General features: G+C 39.6%; 1 pseudogene; it reads left to right on the top strand.

Moving 5' to 3' along the window:
• The first annotated feature begins 14,461 nt into the window (after positions 1 to 14,461).
• On the top strand, positions 14,462 to 16,505 carry LOC102751996 (annotated as a pseudogene).
• The last annotated feature ends 638 nt before the right edge of the window (positions 16,506 to 17,143 follow it).

Raw genomic sequence — 17,143 nt, 5'->3', positions numbered from 1 at the left:
TGCTGACCAGCAGGGGGTGGCGCAGAACATGGTGGGCAACCAGCAGAGGCAGCTGGGCGCTGAGGGAGTGAGGGGAGGAGGAGGGAGGGAGGCCTGGAGGTGGCGAACCTGATTTGCCCTGATCACCAGCCAGACCTAGGGACCCTACCCATGGGTGAATTTCGTGCACTAGGCCTCTAGTATAACATAAAGACTCAAACCAGAAGGCTAAGTATTGCATGGAGAATAAAGAAAGATAAAATGAAGGGGGTTAGAGTTACCAAAGTAATCTATACCTATAAAAGCCTAAGCCACCGAACAACCTAACAACCAGTCAACAGATCACTATGACGTGCACTGACCACCAGGGAGCAGACGCTCAGTGCAGGAGCTGCCCCCTAGTGATCAGTGCACTCCCACAGCCAACCTCCTGTGGCCGGCCAACCTCCCACAGTCTGCCAACCCCCCTGCAGTCCCTACCCCCCAGACGGCCAACCCTGATCGGGCCTGGGAGAGATGGCGCCAATGGGCACTGATCACCCACCAGGCCAATGGACCCCACCCATGCACGAATTTGTGCACTGGGCTTCTAGTAATAAAATAAAATGCTCCAGAATGGATGAACATAGGTTTCTAAATTGAAACAGGCCATTAAATTCAAGCCAGGGCATATCTTAAGGAATTTTCTAAATACTGTGGATCTAGGGAATATCTCATAAGCTATCAGTAAATCAGGATTTGTCTCAAACAAAGGATCAGAAATTAGAAGGCATAAAATTTCACATTGCAGCCTCAGAACTGGGAAGACAAGGAGACATGTTTTCAAAAGTCTGAGGGAAAACTACTTACAATTGGAATTTACTCGTGGCCAACCAATCAAAACTGAGGGTTCATTGAAGGGGCTCACGTAATTTATTTTCCATGCACCCTGACCTAAGAGACAACTAGAATATGTGCACATCCAAAATAAAGAAGGAAAAACAGAGGAATATAGGTTGACTATTAAAAATAGGTAATTAGAATAATTAAAAATTAGAAAAGAAGGAACATCTATTGATTCTATAATCCATGCCTGGGATCTGAGCATGGTTTTAATATTGTAAATACCCTAAGGTGCTACCACACTGATCTTTCAAAGAAACTCTCCTCCAGAGCATCCTTACTAGTACTCTGGGGATCACACTAAGTCAGCAGCTCCTGAAAATCATCATGGTTGTTCTGCCTTTTTGCCTTGCACTTGCTGGTGCCTCTGCTCAGAACTGCTTCTCCGCTTCCCAAATGGCATGTGAACATCTGTCAAGTCCAAGGCCAGCATCATCTCCCCAGGCTGCCTTCTCTCACCCTCAGCCTCACTTAGCCCTGACACCGGTGGGTAGTCCTGCTTGTGTTCTCATAACATCCATGTCACTCTCTTGCATAGATGAATGCACTCACTGATGTCAGTAGACTTTTCTTCCTCTTCCAAAAGATTGTGATCCTCTGGAAGGTGTATACCATTGTTTTTAATTAACCAATGCCTTCTGAGTTCTCATCATAATACTTAAGATCCTAATAGTTTCTTATGTTATCTTCAAAAATATCTTAAAGGGGGATTCTTTAACCCATGAAGGGTGTGAGGTTTAGAGGGAATAAGTGACTTGCATAAGATCATACCTATTGTCAGTGGTAGGGCCGGATTCAAATCCAGGCCTTTGGAACCCTACACCGTGCAGGGAACCCAGTGGCTGCTCCAGTAATGAGTCTTCATCAAAACAGTTTGGGGATGGGATGACTCAGGCCTAGTTCTGATCTGTCAGCAGCCAGCAGTCCTTTGTTGCCCTTTTCGAAGGCTCCTCCCTGGATCTGAGGGCTGCCTTTCTCCAGAACAAGCCCCTGTGTCTTGTCAGTGACATGTTGCTGGAGGTAACAAGCTGAAGCTCAGGGAAGTGTCCAAAGCATGCCATCTGAGAAGGTGGATTTTAATTGTGACCTGATCTATTTGGAACAGTTTGGATATTGGGAAATGAGGTTTTTTATTTTTAAAATATGAACCTTTGTGCTTATGTTCTTTCAAATGATTCATACTTTACCCTTTCCCACATCTTCCTCCTAGCCAGCCACACACTAAAATTGCACAAAGACAATGTTATGTTCCTGTATTATTACTTTTTGACAGTTTGGATCAAAATTAAGAAAGGCTGGTGTGAATAGTACCAAAGCCATTTAAATTATATCTCCAGCCTAAACATTGCACAAGAGTAAGTTGAGACAATCAATATTAGAAAATGTCAAAAACAAAATTTGTCAGGCAAGATGTTTTATTTGAAAACTTTGAACACAAAGAATCTTTAAATAGGTAGGAGCTAAAAAAAAATTTAAATCTTGTTTTGACAGTATTCATTTAATTGGGAGAAATATGTTGGAGTAGATAGAAAAGTTATTTTTTAAAGACAAAGGAAATTTGACGCAATGTAGTTTAAAAGATTTATTTTTGTTGAAAAACTAGAATTTTCTCTACGTTATAGTTCTACATCCTATTACTTCCATTTGATTCTGAAAAATGGAAAAAGATAACTCATATCTAAAGAAACATTGATTCCATTGCATTTTCAATTCAAATAAACAGTCTTCACTCAACAATGAAATTCATATAAAAAAGAAGTGCATTTTTTTTCTCTTTTCCTCCTTTTATTTATATATCCACCATCAGACAAGCTATAACACTATCTAAACAACTGTATGCATTAACAAACAAACATAGATCAATAGCTATAATTTGACACACATGCACCATTCTCTATGAAAACATCAATAGTCTAAAAGCTGAGTGGGCATAGCTGGAAAAAATATGCTTCACAGACACAATGTTGGCAGAAGATTAAATAACCAGATGTCAGGGAGAGAAAAAAATTCAATGAAACTGAACATATATTGGAAATGTACAGGTATTCTGTAGAGCTAAATTGTTCAAGATTAATAATAAGAAAATTATCTTCTCCTTGCAGTCATTCAATTACTATGTGTGCAAATATTTTGGATTGGATGTTTCCTTTCAAATATATTATTATCTACCTAAGGAGTGCTGTTGAGAGTCAAGGCAGAACTAGGATATGAGTTGCACAATGCAGTCCAATCTGAAAACAATATCTGAAGTTGGTATAGCACCTTTCATAAGTGAAACCACAGATGACTGGTGTCATTCAAATGTATTGCACTGTGATGGAGCAATGAAAAGAGAATATATAACTTAGTATTGGGTGCAGGCAGCTGAGAGAAGCCAAGTTTATGTAAAGCATTTGATTGAAAATAGATGGAATTCAGAGTGTGTCAATTCAGCCAGTACCTAAGCAAACCAAAAAGCAAATAAGCCATTTGCCATTTTATTAGTGAGGCAATATGGAATGTGGAGAGGCCAGTGCACCAGGGACAGGGGCCATACAAGCTTTTTTTAAATCATTTGCCAATGTTATTATATCAAATAATTCATTGTAATTAGATGCAATAGAAGGTAGTATATCTCCTATGGCTAATATTTTTAAGAGGTGACTCTGGACATTCCAGCATGCTCAAATTGTCAGGAATGATCACAGCTGGAGAAAATACCAGTGTTGGTTTTTTTTTTTCAAAACTTAGTATTTATTTCATGAAAATTTGCTTTATTATAGGTATATAAGCATTATCTCATATACATCCATAGTTCTATAGTTCCTGATATTGCTTAAAGAGTGAAGTCTCATTGTCTCCTTAATCTTTATACATATAGGAAGGGGACACAATATATTAAACCAATGTACTTGTTTATGTAAGTGTTATATGTCAGGTTTTGTCTAGAAAATAAAAGAATGAAGAGAGGACATGGACTTCGGGATGGAGTTTAATATTGGATGAAATTACATAGGTCCGAGAGGACACAGAGTAGAAAGCTTACCTTCCCAAAGCAAAGCAGCACCCATCTTTTAGAACATAGACAGCAAGACAGATATGAAGACGTCTGAGAAGAACATGGAACTTGGGATGGATGTTCAGGAATGGATCTGGCAAGAGGCAAAGCAGGGTTTCAAAGTAGTGAGTTACAGATTTAAGAGTGGTGATCAAAACAAAAATAAAGCAGCAACAAAAACAAGGCCATTGGGAGAGACCTGAATATAAAGGGCAAATATAAAGACTAGGCTATATTTAGAAAGCTACCCAAATATGTAATGAGGAAAAGACTGATAGATATAGGGAGATAGAAGATAGATAGATGGTAGATAGATAAATAGATAGATAGATAGATAGATAGATAGATAGATTTTTTTAACATAAATCAATAATAAAAACATACCAACAAAATAAATTGACGAAGGACAGCGTCAGACCTAGAACTATCCCATAAGCATATGCAACAATATTCAATTCCACTAGTAAGCAGAGAAGTGCTAAAAAACAAAAAACCTGCTGTTTTAAAAATCCATCAAATTGGTTAATGTTAAAACAATAAAGAAGATAAAATACAGCATAGGGAATAGAGTCAATAATATTGTAATAACTATGTATGGTGCCAGGTGGGTACTAGAAGTATCAGGGGGAACACTTTGTAAAGTATATAATTGTCTAACCACTATGATGTACACTTGAAAATATGACAAAAATAATATTGAAAGTAAACTGTAATTGAAAAATAAAATTTAAATTAAAAAAATAAAGTAAAGAAGACACCCCACCAAAGCCAGACTGTGATGATACAAGTGCTCTTTCTGTCAGTATGATACCTTAGGCTTCTGTAGGAAAAAGAATCATAGAACTATGCATTCCTATGAACAATTTCAAGAAATTAATTCTATGTAAATAATGATGAGCTTATGCAAAGATTGAATCGTGTGTTTGTTTTATCATGTACTCACAAGCATATCCTAGCATATAAACCACTCACACATGTTTATCACAGTGTTTCGGAGAAGCCTGGACTGATATATAGGTCTCTTTCCAGGGAGTTGGGGAAATGACATCTGCTCCAGGTCCTCTTCATCTTTGCAGGTTGTTAAGGGCATGGAGAGAGAGAGCTGGAGAGTATGACCCCATGGACCAGATCTGAGTGCCAGATAAAGTCTGCTGTGAGAAATGTCAGGACATTGATTTGAAGAAAAATTCTCTGAGACCCTGACTATAGACTACACTGCTTTGGGTCCCCAGAGACAAAGTTCAATAAGCATTTAAAGTGGCTGTGAGAGTTGGATGTAGCATAGTGATGCTTTTATACATCTTGAGGCTTTGGAAATGTTGGTGAAACCAGAAGGAAGGCAGCCCCAGGAAAGGAGGGCAGTATTGATGGGGGAGGGCTGAGAGTTGCAGTAGCAATAGGCATTACCCCCATGAGTTCTTCTGGGAACAGATATCACCTGAGGCTGAGATGGAAGCATGAAAGAACTTTCCATGTGCGCATGCATGACACACCTGGGGATCCAGAGACAATTGCTGAGGCTCTTGCAAGTAATTGCGGCAAAGAAAAAAAAAAGTGGCCAAAGACATTGTCAACATCGGCAAAAATATTTCCTTACAGAAACCCCAAATAAGGGGCATAGCCAAATGCCATGCAATTCTCAAATTGAGGCCAGTAAATAAATAGAAGTTTCTGGGATTGAGTAGATGTAGCAACTTTGAGAAAATTCTCATGAATATCCTCAAATATGGAGCAAACTGACTATGCTCATCTTTTCCCTCTTTTAACTGACATGATGTAGAAATAACTACTTGGGAAAATAGGAATAGAAAAGATAGGGCTGTGTCTCTGGTGGAAAGGAATGTTCTGGCTCCAGACATCCAGAGGGAGAAATGACTCAGTCTACAGAAATGGTGAGCACCCACTAACTAGTTGAAGTGAATCTACCTATAAGATAGGTGAAGCCAATCAGAAATGAACACATCTCAAAGGCAGAGGAGGAGTTGAATGGAGGAATGTTGACAAACCTACTGAGCCCAGCTGCCTGGAATGGGGCCAGAGCAAAAATAAAATCTATATAAACATTTAGCCAGTTCATTTCTGCCGGTATTTATAAGCTATTTTGCACCTGTAGGAACCAGGTCTTGGTGCCCTGACGAACACATTGAACATTTCATCTGAATTCATGTCCATCCCCAGACATGCCCTCAAGGTATATAAAATATAGGGAAGAAAATAAATACCCAGGTCTCAAATTATAGCACAGAGTATAAAGAAACCAGGCCTCAAATCTTGTGGGAAGGAGTCAGAGTCAGTCTCTCTCTCTCTCTCTCTCTCTTTCTCTCTCCCACCACAGCACACAAACATTCACACAACCATCTAAAAAAAGTAGACAGTCTTGACAACCTTCCTAAAAGAGATTATAAAAAAAACAGAGAAAAAAAAAAAAACAGAGGAAAAAGAAAAAGGAGGTTGTGTAATTAAGAAATAATATAAAAGCAGTAAAGAGATGAATATACATTTTAAAAGTTCAGATTGCATATAAATTTTAGGAGTGTTTTTTTTCTATAGTTAAAAAAATACCATTCGAACCTTGATAGGAATTGCATAGATGGCTTTGTTACCATGGAAAGAAAGCTTAAGAAACTCCCAATGATGGCAAATGAGAAAAACAAAAACAAGGAGATGAAAGCCCCTGGAGAGGGGGCACCTGACATACAGATGAGAGAGCCGAGGGTACTGTGTATCTCTGAAGCAGGATGCTTCCCAAACAACAAAGGACATTCAAAGATAATAAAGAATAAATTTCTTAACATAAGAAATAAATGAATAGTTAAATCAAAATATCCACTGTGTTGCAGGAATAATTAAAACAGAATATTTAACACTGTGAACTATTTGGGATTGATAATTTTTGAACTTTAAGGATAAAAGTAAAAATATTTCAGCTATCCAGGACCTGGAGAGTATTATGCTAAGTGAAATAATACAGAGAAAGACAAGTACCACATGATTTTACTTATATATGGAATCTAATGTACAAAATGAACTAACAAAAAGTGGAGATAGGCTCATGGACAGAGAATAGACGGACAGCTGTCAGAGGGGAGGGGGTTAGGGGCTAGATGTTATATAATATTATATATTATATAAAATTATACAAATATTATATTTAATATGTAGTACATAAATATATATAACAAATAAATATATAAACTTTTATATTAGAAACACAAACATACACAATAAAAGACACTGCAAAAAAGTCAGTATGAGAATAAGTCAAATAGAAATACAGTGATTAAATTGAATCAGTCCTCTTTCTGGGCACATTTTGAGCATTGTAAACATACACAATAAAAGACACTGCAAAAAAGTCAGTATGAGAATAAGTCAAATAGAAATACAGTGATTAAATACAGACAACAGTATTGTGATTGCCAGAGGGAAGGAGGAATTGGGGGTGGGGTTGAAGAGGGTAAATGGGAGATTAATGGTGATGGAGAGATACTTGAATTGAGGTTATAAACACACACCATAATATATAGATGATATATTGTAGAATTCTATATAATTTTATTAACCAGTGTCACCCAGTAAATTCAATATAATCTCTAATCTCTAATCACTAATTGTAACACCCAACCACCAATCCCACAAGTAGAACTCAACTAGGAGTTGCTATGAAAGTACAGCTTAAAGAGCTACAACAGGAAGTTCTTAGTGTTCAGAAACATAGGCTCTGGCTGCCATTGGGAGCACAAACCCTTACTGTTTCCATGGAGCCTATCCTGGAAGCTGACTACACACAGACATTTACCACACTGCTACATAAGGAAGCATAAATATATGTATTTTCTCAGTCATTATTTCACTCTTTGAAGAAATATTTATGAAACATAAATATGAGATATTTTATTTCCTCTAGGGCAGTGGTTCTTAAACTTCTGGTCCTTTAAATACAGTTCCTTATGTTGTGACCCAACCATAAAATTATTTTCATTGCTACTTCATAACTGTAATGTTGCTATTGTTATGAATTGTAATGTAAATATCTGATATGCAGGATGGTCTTAGGTGACCCCTGTGAAAGGGTCGTTCGACCGCCAAAGGGGTCACGACCCACAGGTTGAGAACCCCTGCTCTAGGGGTCTTTTACCTTTCCTATGGTTGTACGTTTCTAGTATGTTAATGACTTAAAAATAACCCCCGAAATAATATAAAAATGCCACAAGACAATACAAGACAAACTCAGTGTAAAGAAAATAGTAATGTTAGGTTGAGGTGATAATGAGAATAGCACAATGTGAGACCAGCCAGCATGGATTTTATATCTAAATACGTAGGTCAGAGCATTTGAGAGAAGAAGTGTGCACATAACTGCAGATTGGTGGAAGGTAGAGCAGAATTCCTAAGGGAGGAGTGGCAAATATAATCATAGGAAATCAAACTATGTTTCGCATGAGATGGGACCTCATCCATAGCCCACCTTGATTCACACCTTTCCTGACTGGAGTGTGTCATTTTTTTTGTGTGTGACTCACACAGGTGTCCATGACTGGAGGCCACGGCACTGCCCATCGATCTTAGCCAGCACTTTCCTTTCTTCTGTCTTAAGAGCCTAGGAGAGACTCATTATCAAGGGGTATCCACAGACATTTTATCAAAATGTGGACCTGCCAACTCCTGCCTGGCTCCAGGGTGAAATAGCCATCATATTCATTGTGTAACTATCTCTATTTCCAGGAAAATTGAATCAGTTATTCTTTACCTTGTCATTTGGTTGAGCCTTGATGCCTTTTGCCTTGGCTTTCCAGCTAATCCATTTTTCACCTTCCTGGTGAGACCCCTTCTTTTATTTACTGGTACAACTATGTGTATTATGTACACAAGGAAAATCGGAGTCAACTGCAAATAGAAAAACACAGTTTCTAGAAGGTCAGATAAAGGCTCTATAATTTAATCAATATCTAATTAAACATATCTCCTTACACGTGTTACTCATTTATAAAGGATTTTATAGCAGCCAGACTGTTTGTAATCATGTTTTTGCCTTCTTTCCAGCACTGTCTCATGGGTAGTTAGCCCAGGCACAGAGAGGTTTGGTGACTGAGTTCAAGTTATTATGGTATGTTCTCATCACCATAACTACCAATCTTTCAAGGCCAAGTTCAAATGTCAGAATATCCAGGAAGAATTTCCTATTTCCTTCACCTGGAAATGACTGCTCCCTCCCCCAAAATCTAATCCAATGTCTTTGTTCATTCCTCACACAACATTTAAATGAATTACTTATCTAGCCAGACTGTGCTTTTTTTCATGAAAATGTTAGCATAGAAGATGTTAGAATATCTTAGACTCCCAAGCACTTCTACATGAATACAATAGTTACTCAATGTTTCCTGCCTGACTAATAGAAATGAAATAGCTGATGAATTTCTCATAATTAAGGAAAAAACAAATGATTTGCTTACACAATGTTATAGGTCTTTTCTGCTTATGTGACTCTTCGCATGCTATAATGGTTTGGTCATATCAAAGAGACTTTTTCTAAAAATTAATGTTTATTATGTTCTCACAATACATTGGGGTTCTCACAGGTAAGCAGAAATTAGAGGAAGCCTAAAATTAGCTCTAATCCTATTTCCGTCAGAAGATAAGACATGTCTTCCTTTCATATATCCTAATCCCAAGGCAGTAGTGCCTTAGAAAATGGGAAGTGAAAACAGGTTCACAGTCCTGGTTCATAGCACATTCTCTAGATGGGGGGCCGGGGGCGCAGGCAGAGTGTGTCACACATGCTTAAAGTGGTCCGTCTCCATTTAGCCCCACAAGTGGCCCAGACCACTTGACTTTCCAAGTTTCTACATTTGGTTTTAACCACTTTGTTGCAAGAAGTAGCCACTTCTTACAGCTACTATTGTACCTTTCTCTAGCATCATCCTTTCATTTAGACAGTCTGCGTGAAAACCAGATAATCAAGTTTTTTTAATGAGCAAAATAAGGACCAAAGAGGGTTGAAGACTTGAAGTGAAGATATGGACTTCTTTCCCTGAGGGAAGTGGGTATTTTTAGTTCATGAGGTTTTTGTCACAGGCTATCTGCCTTCCTCTTTCTTTTTGATACCTCTGCCCCACATCAGCCCAATCCATACTGTCCATAGTGCTCTGCTGTACCCAATATTCTTAGCACCCCTGGTGAGCTAGTCGTTTAAGGGTCTAAAATGGCATCTGCCAGTAAGTCTCAGAATTGGACATTTTTCTCCTCCTCTCACTAATTATATGTCACTTCCCAAGTCCTAGCCTTTCTGCATCCCAGTCTAGTTGATATGATAAACATATTTCTGTAAATGATGCTGATATATTAGTGTAATGCATTCTGCAAGTCTTCAGTGAATTCACATAAGGGCAGAATTCAGAGAGAATCATTTTTGGATAAGGAGTTCATTCTCTTTGCCCCTCAGTTCCCACCTCATCCAGCAGTCAGTCCACTGCTGTCCTCTCATGAAAGGAATAGAGGGGGAATTGGAGCTCAGGCACTAGCTAGGTGAGCCAGCAGAGTTACCACCTCACACAATGGCATGTGCATAACTGTGTATACAGAGGAAAACAAATTTATTATTTTACTGTCATTCTTTAAACAATTTATGTATTTATGATTCTTTTTTCTTTATTGATTAAGGTATTACATATCTGTCCTTATCCCCCGATGGCCCCCCACCCTCCTACTCATGCCCTCACCCCCATGGTGTCTGTGTCCATTGGTTAGGCTTATATGCATGCATACAAGTCCTTTGGTTGGTCTCTCAGATTTGTCCATTTTACCCTGTCAATTAGTCATTGCACAGCTCCTCTCTAGGCACCCCAATTGTCCACCTGCATTCCTTAGTACAAACTGCAAATCATACATTCCTGATTTACTGTATTTTAAAATAAATCATGATTTCCAATCTTTGTCCTCTTAGTGTTTTATATGTCTTGTTTGCATTTGTTAAATCACAAAATTTTAAAGCTGGAAGGAACCTGTACCATTTAGTTCAACTTCCTCCTTTCATAAACTAGGAGATACAGACACATTAAATGGTTTATTTCAAGGTCACCTGCTAATCAGATAACCAAGTCATAAGGAAAACCAGTACTGAGTCCAGTACAATTGCTTAATGTCATTTACTGAAGTATTTTTGCCTTTAATGATTCCACATATAGTGTTACCTCAAATATTTGAATAACTTTCTGCTTCTTATCCTTCTAAAGTTCAGTTTCTTGCTAATACTAATGTAGAAGAATGCCAAACTTGGGTACCAACTTGTTGGAAGGCAAACTGATCTACATATTTATGCTGACTTTGATAGCTTGGCATGTCTCCAGCACACAGTAAACAGATAATGGAGAGGACCTTTATTCCAGATGCTGAATTTACAGGGTGGTATCTAATACATTAGAGATGTTTTCCCTGTTAAATTAAATCATAATGATATCAAGATGAGTGTAAGCTGAGGCTATTTGTTCTGTAGATACAGGGTAAACCTCCTAGAATACTATTACAGGCTATCAACAAAACACCCACTAAGGATGTAAATTTTCATTCTCTCTATAAATCTTCTGCTTTCATCATTCATGGAGACTTCTGTCCATTCATACCCAACACTTCCTGACTCAGTCCTTGCACAGATTTCAGCAAATAACATTTACTATATCATTTACAAAACTGTTTAGGACTCAGATCTACCTAGGAATTTCTGCAAAGCTAAAAAAATAAATGTTTCTTCCATTGACCAAGCATGCCAAGTTCAAAGGCTCTTTTCTATCAAAGGTTTCAAAGCAAAGGATGTGCTAAGAATTGGAGTGTAGTGTACTAAAACCTGTTTTCCAATATCCTTGAGGGAGAGATTAATTTTATGACCTTATAAATTGAAAAGAATTAAGTCCATTTGATAAACTTCATGGGCAATGCCCTTGCTCTAGGACCTGATCCTCCAAGACTATAACTACTATAAAACTTTCCAACCCAAACATAACCATTGGAAATTTAACAAGCAACTGACATTTCATGTAGCAGTATACTTCTTATGGGAATGAAAACATGCATATCTTCTATAAATATCATACATGTTTAGTCTACATGGGAATATAAGTGTGTTATGCACATACGGTAGAGTTGTCTATCCAGTCGTCTCTTTACCATATACATGGCACTTAGTTCTCTGTGGGCCACTGAGGTGTTGGTCAGGAAGGTGTGAACAGTGTTAGGGCATTCCATGACCAGCCTTGTGTAGAGAACAGCCCAGCTATAATTAATTGTAGGTAGCAGTTAAAATAATTGTTTTCATGATGGGCCTTGTAAGACCAGGGGCGATTCAGGTGATAAACTGTAACATGGAGCTGAGTCTGCAAGGATGTGCTGCCCCATGTTCTGTGGTGTGATGCCTACAGAGAAAATAGTGAGCCAATTGCTACCACATTGACTTAGCTTACACATCTTGCAGTGTTGGGGGCAAAGATGTTCCCCGGGCAGGAACCAGGTAGACAGAGGCAGCCCTGCTGAGGCTCCACTCCAATGCATAAGCAGCAGGAGCAGAAATCGGAAAAGGAAGCTTGTGAATGTATTTCAGTCACCTCTCTGGACTCTCTAAAATGACTAGGGAACATTTGACTGTGGGGGGCCAGGTATCCCTGATCTGATTCATTTTCCACAGGCATTGCAAGCGAACTTAATAGATAGCTTCCAGGTATTCTACCCATTCTTCCTTTTCTGAATAATGCCTAGAATCTGTATCACTCACAGCACTCCCTGTGAAATACCTATCTAGTTGACTACTTTCTAGAAAACTTCACCCTCAAAACATCTTTTTTTTAAAAATATATTTTATTGATTTTTTACAGAGAGGAAGGGAGAGAGATAGAGAGTTAGAAACATCAATGAGAGAGAAACATCGATCAGCTGCCTCCTGCACATCTCCCACTGGGGATGTGCCCGCAACCCAGGTATGTGCCCTTGCCCGGAATCGAACCTGGGACCTTTCAGTCCGCAAGCAGATGCTCTATCCACTGAGCCAAACCGGTTTCGGCTCAAAACATCTTTTAAGTTGTGAGTTGTAGTCTTCTTTCTAAATAGGCAAATTAAGCACATTGTACAGCTTCAAATCATATAAAAAAGTAAATAGTGAAACATAATTCTTTCCTTCCTCCCCTTTACCTCCTCGGAGGTATCTACTATTACTAATTTCTTATGTATCTTTCCAGAGAAATTCTATGAATATTTTAGACTTTATAATCTCCCTTGACAGCACCAAATATGTACTGTAATCCTTAGAAAGGGCTTGAGCACATATATGGTGCTTAATAAATATGTATTGATTACTTGAAAAGATAGATTGTTTCAGTGTTTGTCAGAATCCTAGAACCCCAAGGATAGGAACACCTGCAGAGGTGACAGTCCTGACTCTCAGGGAATACACACAGTCACACAAATAGTTTCCCTTGCTACGTGTGCCAAGAGTTAACACTGCTGAGGAATTTAAGATATATTATGCTATGGAGAGTAACAGACCCTGAAAAAGGAAGCTGAGCTCTGGCATTTTACACCTTGCAAAGACAAATGCTTTGCAATGTGTATTAAAAGCACTCTTTGTGATCAAAAGATTTGGCAAGTCACCCAGAATTCTTAACTTCCCCACCATGGCAGAAATCTCATTATGTATAACCTTTTAAGTGGGACTAGAGAAACATTTGCAACTTGATTCTCATTGAGCACAACTTCTACCTGGAAGTACAATCCAAATGGAGACCAAATGTATATTATTTTTGCATTGGACATGTAGTGCCAAGAGCAATGTTCTACTCCATTTTACTCAACAGCCCAGTAGCTTATTAACTCTCTCTCTTTTTCTCTCTCTTTCTCTCTCCCTCTCTCTCTCTCTGACACACACACACACACACTAGAGACTTTTATATAATAGCTGGGCAATAATTCTTCCACACATGGTCCTGGTTCAAGGGTCCACCATGCAATCTGACCTCAGTGGATGTGGTAAATTTCAATTCTTGTGGGTTCTATGGGGCATATGTACAAAAATATTCAAGACCAACCCCAAGAGGCTTTGGGGTGGTAGAATCTGTGGTTGTTTGTGAATGTATCTTATAACCATCCTGGATTATCTCATATGTTCATGTTAATTTATGGATAGGCCTAGACTTCTGTTCCAAAGTCTGGGCTGCCTCTACATTCTTTCACTGTAATAGTCTTACAAACCACCAGCAGCTCCTTTGCCCAGTGTTAGCTGTTGTACATTTAACATTGAAATAACTATCACAAAAGTCCCATGTGATGTCATTTTACACATGAAGAAATCAACAATCAAACATGATAAGGCCAAAGGGGAAGGGGCAGAACCACAGCCACAAAGTAGGTGCTGGGGAGTGAAGAATTTGAACTGCAGGCAGGCACAGGGGGCCACAATGGGGTGTGATCCAGAATGGCTGTGCACTTAAGCCTGTGGTACGCATAGGCCGCTCAGATCTGGAAAAGTCCTGAGTGTTCTATGGGGCTGGAAGGGGAGCATCTTGTAAAGACACTAGAAGTATAATGTCTCATGAAGGTGATTATGGGAAATGAACCATATCCAGTGGTGATGAGGGTGAGAAGGAAAAGTCCAAACTGGACCACCCATCTACCTCTCTTCTCCCCCATGTTGGGCAGGGAGCAGCATATGAGTGAAAGCACTCCTGTTCCAAGGCTCAGCCGGCACCCACAGGAGGAGGATGTGCCCGGTGAAATGCAGCAACACAGAGGCGATTTCAAAAGTTTCACCCCCTCAGAGGCAGAAGCATAGTTCCCAGGAAGAGCTGGGTTGGAGTCTCTCCAGTGGTGATGATGAGTTACCACCAGAGACACAGCAGAAGGCGGCTGAGAAAGTAGCACTCAAATAGGAGAGAGGCTCTCCTCTCCCAAAGAAGGCACTGCCCAGAGCTGGAAATCATGGCCTCCTGCCCGCCATGCCTCCCATAGGACAAAGACCAGTACTGAGCATTAGGGGAAGGCCAGGACACTTGGGAACTGCTAAATAAAGGGAACCCCTTCCAATTCTACCTCACTAGAGCTCAGGAATTAAGCCACAGTATAATTCTGCATCTCTTCACATCAATATATGTATTTTTAAAAATAGGTTGTTATTGTTTTCTGAGAGAGGAAGGGAGAGTGGGAGAGAGATAGAAACATCCATGATGACAATCATGGATGGATTGCCTCCTGCACAACCCCTACTGGGGATCAAGCCCACAACCTTGGAAGGTGCCCTGACTGAGAATCAAACCATGAACTCCTGGTTCATAGGTCAAGGCTCAATCACAGAGCCACTCCTGCTGGGTTCAGAGATATTTTATCTTCTCTATTTGTGACACTTGTATCTTCAGCACAATATAACTATTGCTTTGATATGGACTAGCTCATAAAGCAGTATCCACCAGAGTTCAGGAAGAAACCAGTCCTGCTCCTGCATAGTGATACACAAGAAGCTGAGGCTCACTTACCTGCTGAGACAGAGCCTTATGAAAACATTACTCTCTGCCAGGCGAAGCTGGAACTCCATTTGGAACACACCACATGAAAATGATGCTACTGCTGTAGAAAGAAGTCCCGTTAGCTGTCATACACACCTCCAACCTCATCCATGCTGACTGGAACCAGAAAAGGCAAGGAATATGACTGAGCCCCTTGTACCCATGAATTACCCATGGAACCCATAGATCTGGGGGGCATGTACCTTGGTTGCGGGCACATCCCCAGTGGGGAGTGTGCAGGAGGCAGCTGGTTGATGTTTCTCTCTCATCGATGTTTCTGACTATCTTTCTCCTTTCCTCTCTGTAAAAACTCAATAAAATATATTAAAAAAAAAAAGTCACAAAAGATAATTGGGGACACTTTAGGCTTAGGAAGCTCCTGAAAGAACACGCCTCACCCACACCTAAAGCAGATTCTTGGCCCATAGTAGGTCAGTTTTGAAGCACTGGCTCCATGGGGGCTGACAAAGCAAAATGGTTGTGTCCTGAGTTTAGAGAGACCTTGGTGACCCAGGGGAAGGAAAGCAGGATCCCAGGGAAAAGTGTCGCTCCTCTTCACGTGATCGATCCATCTGCAGGAAATGTGCAGAGCAGCTTAGAAGGGAATCCAGCTGGGGGCTCTCTTCCCTACAGCATTCAGACAGTGGAAATCCAGAACTGGCTTCATTCCTATTTTCGCAAATGGTCAACTGAGACGCCTGGCCGCAGCAATGCCATGTCACGTATTAAGACATATAGGAGACCCTGTCCAGACCTCAGTCAGATTGTTTGGTTCCGTGTCACAAGCGTGCATCTGTCCAAGGTCACCTAGGGGGTGTTAGAGAAAACCCACGCCCTGATGATGATCTGCTCCTAGGAGTTCAGGGTCCTTTTCCTCCCTCAGCATCTGGCCTGGACAGCTTCAGAGTGAAACAAAAAGCCTTCTCCGGCAGCCAGGAGCCAGCAGCATCCTTTCCTGTGCTGTATGACCTGCCTCCAGAACTGAGTGGAAGTAAAAATCAGCATGGATTTGGAACATTCCTTATATCAAAGCCCCAGATCCACAGGGGAACCTGTGGGTCCTGCCCTGAGTGTGGTGAAGCTCTGTGAAACTCAAGCATAACACATTGAGGCCCAAACACCTGTTGTACTGGGTGTTCAAATCCCTCAAAGTTTTCTCTGCACCCCTAGGAAACTCTTTTCCAAGGTCACTCTTTGAACATGGATGATGGTTATGGTTTTAGAGGTCATTATTAACATTTCTCACTAAAAAAAAAAAAAACAAAAAAAACAAAACCAAAAAAAAAAAAAACGTTATATTTTCTTCATTTCCTTTTCTATACTGTGTTTTGGAATGAAAGCTATTACACTTCACAATGTGAAAATATTATTTAAAAAACGATAAGGCCACGATATATAGTATATGTGTCAGAATTTGTACTCAATTCTTCTAATTCCAAGCAGGAAAAGAAACGAGTTAAATGGAACCCCTCTTGTGTGTGAACCACTATATGTGTGAATATATCTCTTCCTACATAGACACACGTGAACACATATGATTTCATTTCATGTACGTAACGCTAGTCTTCTTCACACTTTACACTTTTATACTGACTCAGTAAAGAGAGATAATTAGAGAGATGTTTTTACTTGATTGTTGTTTTATCTTAGACAACATTTTGAATTGTAGGTAACAGAGGATTAAAGATTTCTTGGATTGGCTGATTTT

The sequence above is a fragment of the Myotis davidii genome, unplaced genomic scaffold (assembly GCF_000327345.1).
Source record: "Myotis davidii unplaced genomic scaffold, ASM32734v1 scaffold259, whole genome shotgun sequence".
Classification (NCBI taxonomy): domain Eukaryota; kingdom Metazoa; phylum Chordata; class Mammalia; order Chiroptera; family Vespertilionidae; genus Myotis; species Myotis davidii.
This window is presented reverse-complemented; position numbering and strand designations above follow the sequence as displayed.